The 15349-nt window shown below is 42.5% G+C and overlaps 1 long non-coding RNA gene across 1 annotated transcript in view; it reads right to left on the bottom strand.

Annotated features, from left to right (window-relative positions):
• The window catches only part of LOC146866788 (uncharacterized), a 252048-nt gene that overhangs the window by 17015 nt on the left and 219684 nt on the right, over positions 1–15349 (bottom strand). The gene's annotated exons all lie outside the window — the stretch shown is intronic.

The following is a 15349-nucleotide window of genomic DNA, read 5'->3' on the forward strand; positions in this document are numbered from 1 at the left end:
TAGTGAAATGATAAAACAGCATATGGTAGATTGGCAAAACAAGAAAATAGACGAAGTATTGAGACATGCTAAATGTTTCAGTGATGAAATTGAAGCAAAACAGCGAAAACTAAAAGAGAAGGCAATGTGGGCACAGGTAAAAGTAGCAGAGAGGCAGGAAGCACAATTAGTGGAACAAGCAGGGTCAAAACCAAGATTTAATCCTGGGAAAAATAAAGGGAATATCGAGGAAGCTAAAAAGAAATTTCCGTGTCATAATTGCGGTAGGATAGGGCATTGGAAATCCGAGTGTAAGAATCCACCAAGTACTAATGATGAAAATTCATCCTTGAATCCACAGGTGCAGAATGAGGTGAGTGGTCAACAGCAACGACAACAGCAGGGTGTAACACAACAGAATCAGGTGCCAAAACCACCTTTTCCACAGAACAAAAATTGCCAGAAGTATAGTAAGGAGAATGGATTCTACAACGAAGAACAGTATTGGCTGCAACGCGATAAAAACGATTCAGAAGAGGGTTATTGACGGTGCCGAAGGGAGGAAGAAGAGTGCGTACTTGGCGCAACTCTAGAAGTAGACCAGACAGGCCCATTTGTAGATGGAAAAGTTAATAATGAAAATATTACTTTCCTAGTTGATACTGGTGCTACTCGATCAACTGTTAGATCAGCTGATGTTAAGAATCTTCCTCTCTCGGATGAAACGATCCAAGTCGTTGGGGTCTACAACAGACAGATTAAAACTTATCTTACAGAACCAGTGAAAGTTAGTATAGGGAAATTTTCTGTAATGCACAGATTTGTAGTGTGCGATACCAGTCCTGTGAACTTGTTAGGTAGGGATTTATTGTGCAAGATGAATTGCACTTTATTTTGTACTCCAGATGGAATAGCCTTTGAAACACCAGATGATGATGTGTTGTATAAAATGACATTGGCAAATAAAGAAAAAGAGATTACAGGAACCTATGCTGTATTCAACCCTGACGAACTACCAAAAGAATTGAAACAATCAGTAAAAGCAGAAGTTTGGGACTTCACAGGAGAAGATGTAGGATTGATGAGAAATGTAGATCCAGTAAAGATAACTGTAAAGGAAGGAATATGTTATCCAAATGTCCCACAATATAAATTGACCCCTGAAATAATCGAAGGAGTTACTCCTGTGATTGAGAAAATTATAAAACAAGGAATTTTGAGAGAAATAATGAGTAGTCCATGTAATTCACCGATAATGGGACTGAAAAAGCCAAGTGGGAAGTTCAGAATAGTGCAAGATCTGAGAAAGATAAACAAAATTGTTGTACCATGTTGTCCCATTGTACCGAATCCATCTGTGATTTTATATCAGATTCCTCATGACGCAGAATGGTACACAGTGATTGATTTGTACCATGCATTTTTTTCCATTCCATTGCACCATGACAGTCAGTAAATTTTTGCATTTCGTTTCGGCGAGCGTAATTTGGCTTGGTGCCGAATTCCACAGGGGTATACAGAAAGTCCCTCAATATTCAATCAGCTATTGAAAAAGTCTTTGGAGAGTCTGGAAATGCCTGAAAATTCAGTACTAGTCCAGTATATGATGACCTACTTGTGGCATTGAAAACTCGTGAAGCTTGTGAGGTAGACACGGTAGCTTTGCTAAATCATTTGGCAGATGGAGGGCCAAAAGTGTGACCATCAAAATTACAATTTTGTAAAAGAGAAGTCCAATATTTGGGACACAGCATGGAGAAAGGACACAGGAAAATAACCATAGATAGAATCAGGATCATAAAAAGAATGAGTCCACCAATGACCCAAAGAGAAGTGAGAATGTTTCTGGGAATGGTTGGATATTGTCGTCAATGGATAGGAAATTTTTCATTGATTGCAAAACCTTTGGTGCGATTGACAAGAAGTGATGTGAGAGATCCAATTGATTTGAATAAAGAGGAGTTGGCAGCATTCAAGAAATTGAGAGAAGGATTGTGTGAACCACCTACATTAGGGATGCCTGACTATGACAAGGAGTTTGAGTTGTATTGCAGTGAGAGAAATGGATGTGCACTCTCTGTTCTAGTACAGAAGCATGGAAAACTGAGGAAACCAATTGCATATTTTTCATCCATGTTGGACCCAGTAGCTGTAGCCCTTCCTGGGTGTCTGAAAGCAGTAGCTGCTTTTTCAATGTGAAGTTTGGAACAGAGTGAAGGAATTGTGATGGGGTATCCTTTCAAAGTGTTTGTGCCTCATGATGTGGCGATTCTTTTAACAAGGAGTCGTACTCCGTATATGACGCACAGCCGACTGACTAAATATGAAAAGGTTATTTTGGGCGCAACAAATGTGAGTCTTGTGAGATGCGTGAATGTGAATCTTCAACATTGTTGCCTGATGTAGAGCATGTGGAGGTAAGAGATGAAGCAGATCATGATTGTTTGGATGTACTTGATTTTTGTACAAAACCAAGCCCTGACATAAAAGATGACCCTTTACCAGAAAGTGATTATGTCATGTTTGTTGATGGATCTTGTTTGAGAACAGATGACGGAGTGCTAAGTGCAGCATATGCAGTATGTACAGTTGCAGCAGTGATGGAAGCATCCTATTTGAAAGGAGTAAGGTCGGCCCAAGTAGCTGAACTTATCGCCCTGACCAGAGCATGTAGGATTGGGAAAAGTGTGAGAGTGACTGTGATAACTGATAGCCAGTATGGCTACAGGGTGGTCCATGATTTCGGCCAAATTTGGCTGCAAAGAGGTTTCCTGACCTCAAGTGGGACTCCCATTAAAAATGCGGAAGTGGTTGGAAGGTTGCTTGAGGCAATACAGCTGCCCAGGCAATTGGCTGTGGTAAAATGTGCTGCTCATAGTCGCAGTGGTGATTACATTGCCACTGGAAATAAATTTGCCAATGACATGGCACAGTATTGTGCACAAAATCAGAATTCAATCAATCGGGCAAAGGAAAAAGAATTGGTTTCGTGTTTCCCAATGTTTACTAACACAGTGGGAACATGGGATGAGGTAAGACAATTGCAAGGAAGAAGCAGGAGAGGAAGAAGTAAAACAGTGGGTAAAAGCAGGATGTGCACCAAGAGAGAAAGATCATGTGTGGGTCTATCGAGATGGAAGACCAGTAATGCCTGATAGCATGATGTCTGCCATGGCACGGATGTATCATGGACAGGGACATATAGGGAGAGACGCCATGATTAGGTCTTTTAAACAAACTTGGTATAATGCCAAGTTCAGGCTTGTGGCGGAGAGTATTTGTCAAAGATGTCTAATTTGTCAGCAATACAATCCAGGAAGAAAGACAGTGGTGAGTCTAGGAACAATAGGTCAAGAGGGAGGGCCTTTCACCAGAATGCAAGTGGATTTCATTGAAATGCCTCCTTGTAACAGGTTGAGATATGTTTTGGTGATGGTATGCCTATTCTCCAGGTGGGTAGAGGCGTTCCCAACAAGAAGAAATGATGGAATGACAGTGGCAAAATTACTGTTATGGGAATTTTACCTAGATTTGGGTTCCCAGTAACAATTGAGTCAGACAGAGGAGGGCATTTTCATAATGAGATAATAAAACTGATTTGTGAAGCATTAAATGTACAACAAAAACCGCATTGTGCCTACCGACCAGAGGCTTCTGGTGTAGTAGAACAAATGAATGGTACCATCAAAAACAGAATAGGGAAAATGTGTTTAGCCACAGGTATGAAATGGCCCGATGTCTTGCCTCTAGTACTCATGACTATTAGATCAATACCAGCCAGAACTACTGGTTTGAGTCCTCATGAAATCCTCATGGGACGCGCAATGAGACATGTATTTATACCAGTCAACAAGCTGATGACAATAACTGATGACATGGTATTGGAATACTGTAAAAGCCTGGCTGACGCAGTTCATTCTGTGTTTCATCAGGTTGGAGCAGATGCCACCACTCTTGAAAAGAAGCCAGCTCATGATCTAACGCCAGGGGACTGGGTAAGGATAAAAGTACACAGAAGAAGAAACTGTTTGGTTCCCAGGTGGGGAAAACCAAGGCAAGTCATCTTGACTACAACAACAGCTGTGAAGTGTGCTGGATTGAAGAACTGGATCCATGCAAGTCATACTTTGAGAATTCCAAATCCAATTGATTGTAAAGAAAAGGAGTATTTTGATGAATCAGATTCCAGTACTGAGTCAGATGACGGAGAGCCAAAAGATAAAGAAAGAGAACATTCTGAAAGGGGAGAGACAGCTCCAAGGTTAACTTTGGTCCCCAGAAGTAACTCCCTAAGGAAAGATTGCAGATTTCTGAATCCAGTTCAGACTCAGAGACAGAACAAAGAGCCCATTCATCCAAGAAAGAACAAAGGAAGAACAAAGAAAAGGTCAGTGGCGAGACAATAAAATAAATCTGTGAGAAGGAAGTACCAGATGAAAGATTGAGAGAAATTCCACCTGAAACAACACCTTTAGATGGACAGGTGCCAGATACAGAGAGAGAGGGAAAGATTTTTGCAGAAGACCCCCAAGGAGGTGTATGGAACTCCAACATCCAGTTAGAAGCAGGAACAAGTAGTCAGCAGGAAGATTGCGTGACGGAGATTCGAGGAGGGACAGAAGTAGGGAAAACAAAAGAGGTGGAAAAAGAACTCGTTGAAGGTAAAAAGCAAGTTGAAACAGAATCAAAGGAAAGCGAAGATGAAATACCAGAAGGCCGAGTTCTGAGAAAGAGAGCTTGGAGAACTGTAAAGAATGATAAAGGGAGTAAATTGAAAAGAGCGGCCAAAGATGAGGTGTGGCAAAACAAAATAAAGAGGCTGAGATATCGGCTGACACGTGTAAATTCGCCAAGAGCTGAACAGGTGAATGAAGTAACGAGTCAGGAAAAATCGAAAGAAGAAAAACAGACAGGAGTTAAAGAAAGCAAAAGAACAAGAAAACCTAACCAGAAGTATAAATCACCGGAATGGACATATGTGGCCCTGCCTGAAGTGAAGGAAGAGGTGGATTGCCAAGGAAATGAGGTGGTTGTGATAGAGATCAGGGTGTATATAATATCCCTACTTCCACAGATAGAGTAATCTCACAGTTACACGCACATACATTCTTCATACACTAGGGCCCATTTCACTAACATACGCTCAAATACTCTACCAGCAATAACCTGTGGAAAGAAAAACTCCTAAACACCCTGCATCTATATCGGGGTCGATAAGATCTAGTTATTGAGACTGCCCTTAAACATAATCTAAACAATCTATACAATAATAATCAAAATAGGATACTCAATAATTGACAAGAAATAATAACCAACACCATATTCAAAATTATATTGCTTTATCTAAAATTATAATCCAATCAGGAGAGGGGGGAGTTAGAAGAGATAGTCATCCATTCATCTTCCAAGGCATATGTCGTAAATCAAAGGGGGATGGATCACTTGTAACCAAAAAGTGGCGGTTCGTTAATCTGAATGTGAAAATATTAACACCTGGATAGGTGTTAATGAGAACCCTCAATAGCGTATTTTTTGAGTGGTATGGGCGGTTCTAGGCGGTTTATCTTGATTCTCCGCCTTATAAATACGCATCAGCATTATCATTGGGTCTCTTTTGTCATGCTGCCTCCACCTGGAGGGAACCACTGTTTCTTGGTAGTGATCAGTAATAATTGTGAAAAAAGTGATAATAGTGAGGTTAAAAATGTCGTACCCACACTACCTTGAAGAAATGACGATTTATTCTGGTGGGCGTGTGGGGAGACTATTTAAAAAAAGAGAGGTGGTGCTGCAGGTTAGATTATGTAACCTAGGCACTGTGGGTGTCCATATCAAAAGGTCGACATGTTTCTGCCCAGTCAGTGCCCCAGGAGGGGGTCGTGGGGCATTCTTCAGGACCTATTAGTGTGAGCTGTTGTTGTACAGTTCAAGTAATTGAAAAAATGCTGTCTTCAAACAATGTGATAGATAGCTACGTCTCTGAAAATACTGTTACCTGTGAAGAAATGAAGATGAAAACTAAGAGACAATCAATGAAGAGAAACCACCAATTTTGGGGTTGCAGTGGTCTAAAAATAAATAAGTGAGTTAAAAAGAGGGACAAGCAAAAAAATGGCAATTCTTATTGATACTGTCAAGCAACTTATATAATGGCAAATCTCTGATATACTGTGGGATCGTAGTAGCCAAGGAAAGATATATCTTTGTGGGCGGTACGATTGGCCGATCACGTTTTTATGATATGTTTCCCTTGGTTTGTCGAGTAATGGGAACGAATATCAATATATCGTGAAGGTTGTGAGATAGTCTCGGTGGATTCGACAAATAAACAGGACAATCGTTACTGTCATTCCGTTATCTGTATATTTTGAACAATCACAATACAAGCAGACCCCAACGTTAGATAGATAGAGGCAGATTACCTTGAGACCTGCGCCTAACCCAAGACCACCTCTCCTTCAGGAAGAAGCTGAAGACCTGGCTGTTCGAGCAGTAGCGGCTCCCCCCCTCCCCCAGCGCCTTGAGACCCTACGGGTATGTAGTGCGCTTTATAAATGTCTTTGATTGATTGATTGATTGATTCCGAGTTGCGGCTTTGCCGTGGCAGCGTCACTATCTTGCCTGTGTGAGTAAAAAACGGGGAAGACAGGGAGGGGAGAGGGACGAGGGACGAGGGAGAAGGAGGGAGGTGGGGGGATAGGGTATTACAGATACCGTTAGTTTGTAGAGCTTCAAAGCGGTTTTGTTGACCACCGACGGGATGTGTCTTCCGTACCTCAGTTTCGGGCAATGCACGACTTGTGCTGACGCTGGCGGGCAGGGCTCGTTGAGAACGAGAACCCGTGTGTTGCCGGTTTTTTAGCTCCGTGTACGGAGAGAAACTGAAAAAAGACTTGTGTATTCTTCATGAAAAAAAGAAGGGGGGGAGATTTTATTAAAAATTATAAATAGGCGTATAGCCACTCTGAACAATTAGTATTAACCTGGTGTGTTTTAAAGTGGTTAAAGAACGTTTGAAAATCAAAGGGGTCGTTGCTTGTATATAGTTCAGGACTGGGAGCTTGTTGGGAGGATCTGGATAGCGCTTTTCAGCGTGTCAGGTGCTATGTAACAATGAGCAAAAAGTGTCATGCCTTATTTGAAGTTGAGCCAGGGTATATTATCATTCAGGCCTTTCGTGTCTGTACTGAGGCGGTGGACCCACCTCTGTTCTCTTTCGAAGAGAATTTTCTCGGCATTGTTCTTGCACCCTACTAGTGTTTCTATTATGATCCAATTAAGATCATCCACTGAGTGTTGTTGTTCAATATAATGGCGGCTCATTTTGGTGGTTTCACGTCTGCATTTGACATTGCTTCTGTGTTCACAGATTCTCACCTTTATTTTTCTGCAGGACATTCCGATGTATCTGAGATTGCAAGGACAGGTAATCATGTAGATTACAAAGGCTGTATTGCAGTTGGTGTGTTGTTTAATGGTCCACTTCAGGTTGGGTAGCAATTGGATAGTTTTTGTTGGTGTTGTTAGATGGCATACTGAACACTGTCCGCATGGAAAGTGACCTGTAACTGGCTGGAGGTCCCAAAGAGTATTTTTCAGTTTGAGTGGAACCGCGGGTCGTGTGTGTACCAAGATGTCTTTTAGGTTTCTAGTCCTCTTATTTGCAAATCTGGGTTTCTGCCATTTTAGGTTTCCAGAAGTCAAGATACGCCAGTTTTTGTTAATTACTTTTTTGACGGCATTACTTGCTGTGCTGTAGGTGGTGACGCAAGTGGGTGTGTCATCTGTTGGGTTCCTTGCTGTAGTTTGGAGTAGACATTCTCTAGGTTGGTTTCTCGCTCTTTTTTTGCATTTGGAGATAATCTTGGTCGGATAGTCTCTTCTGAGCAGTTTGGTGCTTAAGTCGTCAGCTTGTTTTTTGTATTCTGCTAGATCGCTGCAGTTGCGTTTGAGCCGTAGGAACTGGCTGTAAGGTAGATTTTCTTTCAGGGGGCGTGGGTGAAAGCTGTTGAATGAGAGGAGACTATTTTTTGCCGTTGGTTTGAAGAATGTTCGTGTTTTGATGGTGTCATTTTCAACATAGATGGTTAGATCTAGGAAGTCGAGCCGTAGATTGTCGGCTGTGTAGGTGAATTTTAGACACTCATCTTGGGCATTCATCCATTGATGAAAGTTGTTAAGGCTTTCCTGGTTACCTTCCCAAATCACCATGATATCATCAATGTATCGTTTCCAAAAACGGATGTTGGTAATGTATGGGTTTATGGGGTTTTGTATGTACATTTGTTCAAACGTACTAACGTAGAGTCCAGCTACGCTAGGCGCAAAGGTACTCCCCATCGAAGTTCCGTGTCGCTGTTGGTAGAGTTTTCCTTCATATTCGAAGTAGTTTTCTGTGAGAGCCAAGGTACAGCATTGTAGGATAAAATGTCTGGGGGTTTGGTATGTCCAATTTTGACCAAAGAGTATTGTTTCTAAAGTTTCGAGAGTTTTTTGTTGAGGTAAGCTGGTATATAAACTCTCTACATCGAAACCTACTAGAAGCATTGTCTCAGGAGAGAAGTTCACATTTTGCAAGAGATTCAGTAGGTCGCGAGTGTCCTTTAGGTAGGTAGGTGTTTTTTGGACTAGCGGTTTTAGGAAATGGTCAGCAAATTGGGACAGCGGCTCCAGGACCGATCCTATGCCCGACACAATGGGGCGGCCTGGAGGTGGTCTCTTCTCCTTGTGTATCTTAGGGAGGGAGTAGAAATAAGGTGTTCTGGGTGAAATGGTTTTCAAAAACTCAGCTTCATTGCGTGATATCCATCTATTCGTTTCGGCCTCTTCCACCATAATCTTAATCGTCTGTTGTAGTCTTTTGGTTGGATCTGTGGTGATTGGACTGTAGAATTTCTCATCTGACAGTAGATCAAGGCATTGATGGTTATAGCCTTCTCTGCTCATTAGAACGATGCCTCCTCCCTTGTCTGCCGGTTTTATTATTATCTCTTTATTGTTTTTCAATGTCTCCAAAGCTTGTTTTTCTGTGTTGGTTAGATTCATGAATGGTTTTCTTGGGACTGTTAATTCATCAATCTCTTTCATTATGGCTTGTTCAAAAGCCAAAAGTTCGATGGGAACCTGATGGTTTAGTGGGCAAAAAGTGGACTTCAGGCGTAGGGATGTATCCCCTTCTTTGTTTTCCGTCTCTTTTCCAGAAAAAAAGGCTTTCAATTTTAGTTTCCTGCAGAATTCGGAGACTTCGCATTTTGTCTTAAAAATATCCAGATTGGGGGTTGGTACATATCCTAATCCTTTGTTCAACACTCTTTCTTGGGCCTGTGTGAGGGTTGTTTCTGTCAGATTGATTATTAACGAGTCGTGCTCGTTCCCGGTTTTTCCTTGGTTACGTTGGACATGCTCCTTGTTTGGACTTGTCTCTCTGGGTCGGTCCACGTTACTCCTTTTCGTCGTCCCCTCTGGTTGGTTTGGCCACGTCCTAAAAAAGACGGTTGTTGCATATAGGGTCCCATGTATTGTCCCATGGGTGGGGGCCCTGTGGTATAGGGATTCATCCAACCCTGAAAGTTTGGTGTATATGGTTGGAACGGGATTGGATGTTGATTCCCGAATTGGGGAGTGCGCCAGAAGTTGGGTCTACGTAGTTGTTGTCGTCTATAAGGGCCACGGTTCCTTCTTGGTTGTCTTGTGTCAGTGGTATTCCAATCGGAGTTGTCACTTGAAGTTCCACTGTTGTCAGTGTCAGACTGGTAGTCCGGAATCTCATAATCGTCCTTGCTATATGGATGCATCTTCTCCATGGAGAAGCGTTTCAGGTCTTTGCCTAATTTTTGTATTTTGTTGTTGGTAATGTAGTCTTTTGTCTCGTTCATTTCCTTATTGATTTCTTCAAGTCGTTTTTTATAGACTGAAATTTGTACCATATTTTTGATTTTGGTTTCAAGTAGTTGGATCTTGATAGTGAGAGTCTCTGTCAATCTTGTGGCTGTTTTGATTATTAAAACTAAATAGTCTCTTGTGCACTTCCACGATATTGCGGACCAGTCTTTTCGGAATGCCAGATCTTTGAGAAAAATACGTGGTGCATTATGTACCCAAAGTCCCCTTGGGGCTGCATTCGCTCGCAGATATTCCGTCATAATAACGCCGTGGATGGCCGTCCTGACTTGCTCCTTCTTCAATTCAGATAATTCATCCCAGTCTGAGTTTTGTTCTAGGGTTTGTGTGAGATCGCTGTTATGTAGCAGTGAGGGTAAGGAAAGAATTGCATTGATTTCGTCCACTGAATAACTCAAACCTAAATTTTCAGCCATGGTTGTTTAGGTGAAAAACGAAATAGTATCTAAAATCCAGGTCGTCGTGGACCTTGGTTCCTGTTATATACAGGAAAGAAATCACTGTGTATTCTCAATTTGAAGAAATAGTTAGTGATGTCTCCCACAGCTGTGCGCTGCGAAATATTATCCAATCAGGAGAGGGGGGAGTTAGAAGAGATAGTCATCCATTCATCTTCCAAGGCATATGTCGTAAATCAAAGGGGGATGGATCACTTGTAACCAAAAAGTGGCGGTTCGTTAATCTGAATATGAAAATATTAACACCTGGATAGGTGTTAATGAGAACCCTCAATAGCGTATTTTTTGAGTGGTATGGGCGGTTCTAGGCGGTTTATCTTGATTCTCCGCCTTATAAATACGCATCAGCATTATCATTGGGTCTCTTTTGTCATGCTGCCTCCACCTGGAGGGAACCACTGTTTCTTGGTAGTGATCAGTAATAATTGTGAAAAAAGTGATAATAGTGAGGTTAAAAATGTCGTACCCACACTACCTTGAAGAAATGACGATTTATTCTGGTGGGCGTGTGGGGAGACTATTTAAAAAAAGAGAGGTGGTGCTGCAGGTTAGATTATGTAACCTAGGCACTGTGGGTGTCCATATCAAAAGGTCGACATGTTTCTGCCCAGTCAGTGCCCCAGGAGGGGGTCGAGGGGCATTCTTCAGGACCTATTAGTGTGAGCTGTTGTTGTACAGTTCAAGTAATTGAAAAAATGCTGTCTTCAAACAATGTGATAGATAGCTACGTCTCCGAAAATACTGTTACCTGTGAAGAAATGAAGATGAAAACTAAGAGACAATCAATGAAGAGAAACCACCAATTTTGGGGTTGCAGTGGTCTAAAAATAAATAAGTGAGTTAAAAAGAGGGACAAGCAAAAAAATGGCAATTCTTATTGATACTGTCAAGCAACTTATATAATGGCAAATCTCTGATATACTGTGGGATCGTAGTAGCCAAGGAAAGATATATCTTTGTGGGCGGTACGATTGGCCGATCACGTTTTTATGATATGTTTCCCTTGGTTTGTCGAGTAATTTATTTATTTATTTATTTATTTATGGGATTTTTAATGCGCAACTAATACCCTAGGGTGTCTAGGCGCAATGAGATTCTCTAGGATACACAAAATTGAGGACAGGAACTTATTGATTAAATAGCCAAGTTTTCAGAGCCTTACGGAAGGCAATGAGTGTTGGTGCTGTTTTAATATACAAGGGGAGTGTGTTCCACAGTATGGGGGTCGCTACCAGGAAGCGTCTATCTCCCCATGTGGCCGTTCTTGTTCGGGGAACATGCAATAGGTGGCTTGCTGCTGATCTTAGATTCTTTCCAGGTATGTACACCTGAAAAGCTTCCTTTAAGAACTTTGGTCCAGTCTGATGAATGGCCTTGTAGGCGATGCAGAGAGCCTTGAATTTAATTCTGCTCTCCACTCTTAGCCAATGTAGATGGCGTATGGCTGCTGAAGTAGAGTGTCGCCAAGGAATATTAAGCAGAATTCGTGCTGCCACATTTTGCACGGACTGCAATTTGTTCAGGATGTATTTGTGAGTGCTAAGGAAGAGGGCGTTTCCATAGTCCAGCTTCGAAAACACTAAGGTGGTAATCAGTGTTTTCCCTGCCGAAGCGGGTAGGTATGGCATGAGTTTTTTTATTTTCTTCAGCACGAAGAATGCAGCAGAGACCACCTTGTTGACATGATAACCAAAAGATAGCCTGTTATCAAAAATCACTCCCAAATTCCTAACCTTGACAGCTGGAATCGGGGGGGAGCCCATCTGACTGGGCCACCAAGTTGGAGACCATTCGGGGGAGATCTTACCGAAAGTCATAACTTCGGTTTTCTCTGCATTAAGTTTCAGGCAGTTACTGTGCATCCATGATTGTACATCCAGTAACCCCTCCTGAAACTTAGCTGCTACCACTGGACCGTTCTTATGCACCGCCAGCACAAGCTGGGTGTCATCCGCGTAGGTAGTTAATCGCATCCCATGTGATTTAATAACCCTCGCCAAGTCCGCAACATAGATATTAAAAAGCGTGGGACTTAGCGAGGATCCTTGAGGGACTCCACAGGGCAGTTCAGAAGTGGGCGAGTAGTAGTTGCCCAGATTGACTGCCTGTTTGCGATTAACAAGGAAGGAGGCTATAAGGTCTTTAGCCAGATGACTAATTCCAAGGGCTGCGACACGGTCGACCAAGATGACGTGGTCGACCGTGTCAAAAGCAGCTGACAGGTCCAATAAGATGAGCACTGCAGCACCTCCCGAATCCATGATCTCTCGAATTTCATCCGAGGCCTTTATCAATGCTGTCTCAGTTCCGTGTCCCTTCCGGAACCCGAACTGAGTGTCATCTAAGAGCTTATGTTGTTCAATAAACTCAGAGAGCTGTTTATTCATTATTGCCTCCACTATTTTGGCAGGAAATGGAAGGCAGGCAATTGGCCTGTAATTGGAAGTGATGGTAGGGTCTAAAGATGGCTTCTTAATCAGGGGTTTAACAATAGCCTTCTTCCAGGTCTGTGGATAGACACCTGTCCTAAAGATGGAGTTGCATATGTTGGTCAGCGGCTGGGTAACCACATTGTGTAGTTGGTTCATTATGGTCGGAGGACATGGGTCCAACGGAGAGCCTGATTTAATTTTGCCAACAAGTGCGTTGACCTGTTCTTCGGTAGCTGACTGAAACTGGGTAAAGGAAGGGTGCTTCAGTGCTGGTTGAATAGTTAAATCAGTGGTTCTTCCTACCGGCTCTTTAGAAAAAGTGGAGTAAATATCCATTACTTTAGTAGTAAAAAATGTGGCTAGGGCGGTACAGAATTCCTGCGAGTTCTCTATTGTGGAGCCAGCTGGAGGACTAGACAGAGAGTTCACCACCTGAAATAACATCCTAGCTGAGTTCTGGGCGTGCTCAATACGACCAGTGAAGAAAAGATTCTTTTGTGTGGTGATAGCTTTCTTATATATAGCCAGAGCACTTTTGTATTCTTGCTTAGCCAATGGACTATAGTGCTTTCTCCAGCGCCTTTCTAAATTTCTACAGAACTGACGCTGAAGTCGCAGCTCTTCTGTATACCACTGGGCAGATGGAGTGGTTCTATTGGGGCGATAAGTTTTTTCAGGAGCAACTTCGTTCGCTGCTTTTAAGATCCATTCCTGAAATTTAATGGACATAGTTTCAATATTGTCTCCGCTTTCTGGAGCAGATGACAGCAAGAGATTTGAGAGATGTGGTATGTCTGCGTTTTTCCACATCCGCGCCCCCACTGGTGCCCTATCTTTGGTCTGAGGGGGTTTGAGTGGTAGCATCCGGATCCTAAAAATAATGGCTTGGTGGTCAGACCAGATCAAAGGTAGTGTTGCTACTCAATGCCATGGTCATTCGTAAACAGGCCATCCAGCGTGTGTCCGGCTTCATGCGTGGGGCCCTTCACCAGCTGCTGCAGTCCTATTGCCTGCATATCAGTAATAAGTTGGAGTGTATCTTTGTTGTAATGGGAACGAATATCAATATATCGTGAAGGTTGTGAGATAGTCTCGGTGGATTCGACAAATAAACAGGACAATCGTTACTGTCATTCCGTTATCTGTATATTTTGAACAATCACAATACAAGCAGACCCCAACGTTAGATAGATAGAGGCAGATTACCTTGAGACGCTTCCGAGTTGCGGCTTTGCCGTGGCAGCGTCACTATCTTGCCTGTGTGAGTAAAAAACGGGGAAGACAGGGAGGGGAGAGGGACGAGGGAGAAGGAGGGAGGTGGGGGGATAGGGTATTACAGATACCGTTAGTTTGTAGAGCTTCAAAGCGGTTTTGTTGACCACCGACGGGATGTGTCTTCCGTACCTCAGTTTCGGGCAATGCACGACTTGTGCTGACGCTGGCGGGCAGGGCTCGTTGAGAACGAGAACCCGTGTGTTGCCGGTTTTTTAGCTCCGTGTACGGAGAGAAACTGAAAAAAGACTTGTGTATTCTTCATGAAAAAAAGAAGGGGGGGAGATTTTATTAAAAATTATAAATAGGCGTATAGCCACTCTGAACAATTAGTATTAACCTGGTGTGTTTTAAAGTGGTTAAAGAACGTTTGAAAATCAAAGGGGTCGTTGCTTGTATATAGTTCAGGACTGGGAGCTTGTTGGGAGGATCTGGATAGCGCTTTTCAGCGTGTCAGGTGCTATGTAACAATGAGCAAAAAGTGTCATGCCTTATTTGAAGTTGAGCCAGGGTATATTATCATTCAGGCCTTTCGTGTCTGTACTGAGGCGGTGGACCCACCTCTGTTCTCTTTCGAAGCGAATTTTCTCGGCATTGTTCTTGCACCCTACTAGTGTTTCTATTATGATCCAATTAAGATCATCCACTGAGTGTTGTTGTTCAATATAATGGCGGCTCATTTTGGTGGTTTCACGTCTGCATTTGACATTGCTTCTGTGTTCACAGATTCTCACCTTTATTTTTCTGCAGGACATTCCGATGTATCTGAGATTGCAAAGACAGGTTATCATGTAGATTACAAAGGCTGTATTGCAGTTGGTGTGTTGTTTAATGGTCCACTTCAGGTTGGGTAGCAATTGGATAGTTTTTGTTGGTGTTGTTAGATGGCATACTGAACACTGTCCGCATGGAAAGTGACCTGTAACTGGCTGGAGGTCCCAAAGAGTATTTTTCAGTTTGAGTGGAACCGCGGGTCGTGTGTGTACCAAGATGTCTTTTAGGTTTCTAGTCCTCTTATTTGCAAATCTGGGTTTCTGCCATTTTAGGTTTCCAGAAGTCAAGATACGCCAGTTTTTGTTAATTACTTTTTTGACGGCATTACTTGCTGTGCTGTAGGTGGTGACGCAAGTGGGTGTGTCATCTGTTGGGTTCCTTGCTGTAGTTTGGAGTAGACATTCTCTAGGTTGGTTTCTCGCTCTTTTTTTGCATTTGGAGATAATATTGGTTGGATAGTCTCTTCTGAGCAGTTTGGTGCTTAAGTCGTCAGCTTGTTTTTTGTATTCTGCTAGATCGCTGCAGTTGCGTTTG

This window comes from Triturus cristatus, chromosome 1_2 (genome assembly GCF_964204655.1).
Source record: "Triturus cristatus chromosome 1_2, aTriCri1.1, whole genome shotgun sequence".
Classification (NCBI taxonomy): Eukaryota; Metazoa; Chordata; class Amphibia; order Caudata; family Salamandridae; genus Triturus; species Triturus cristatus.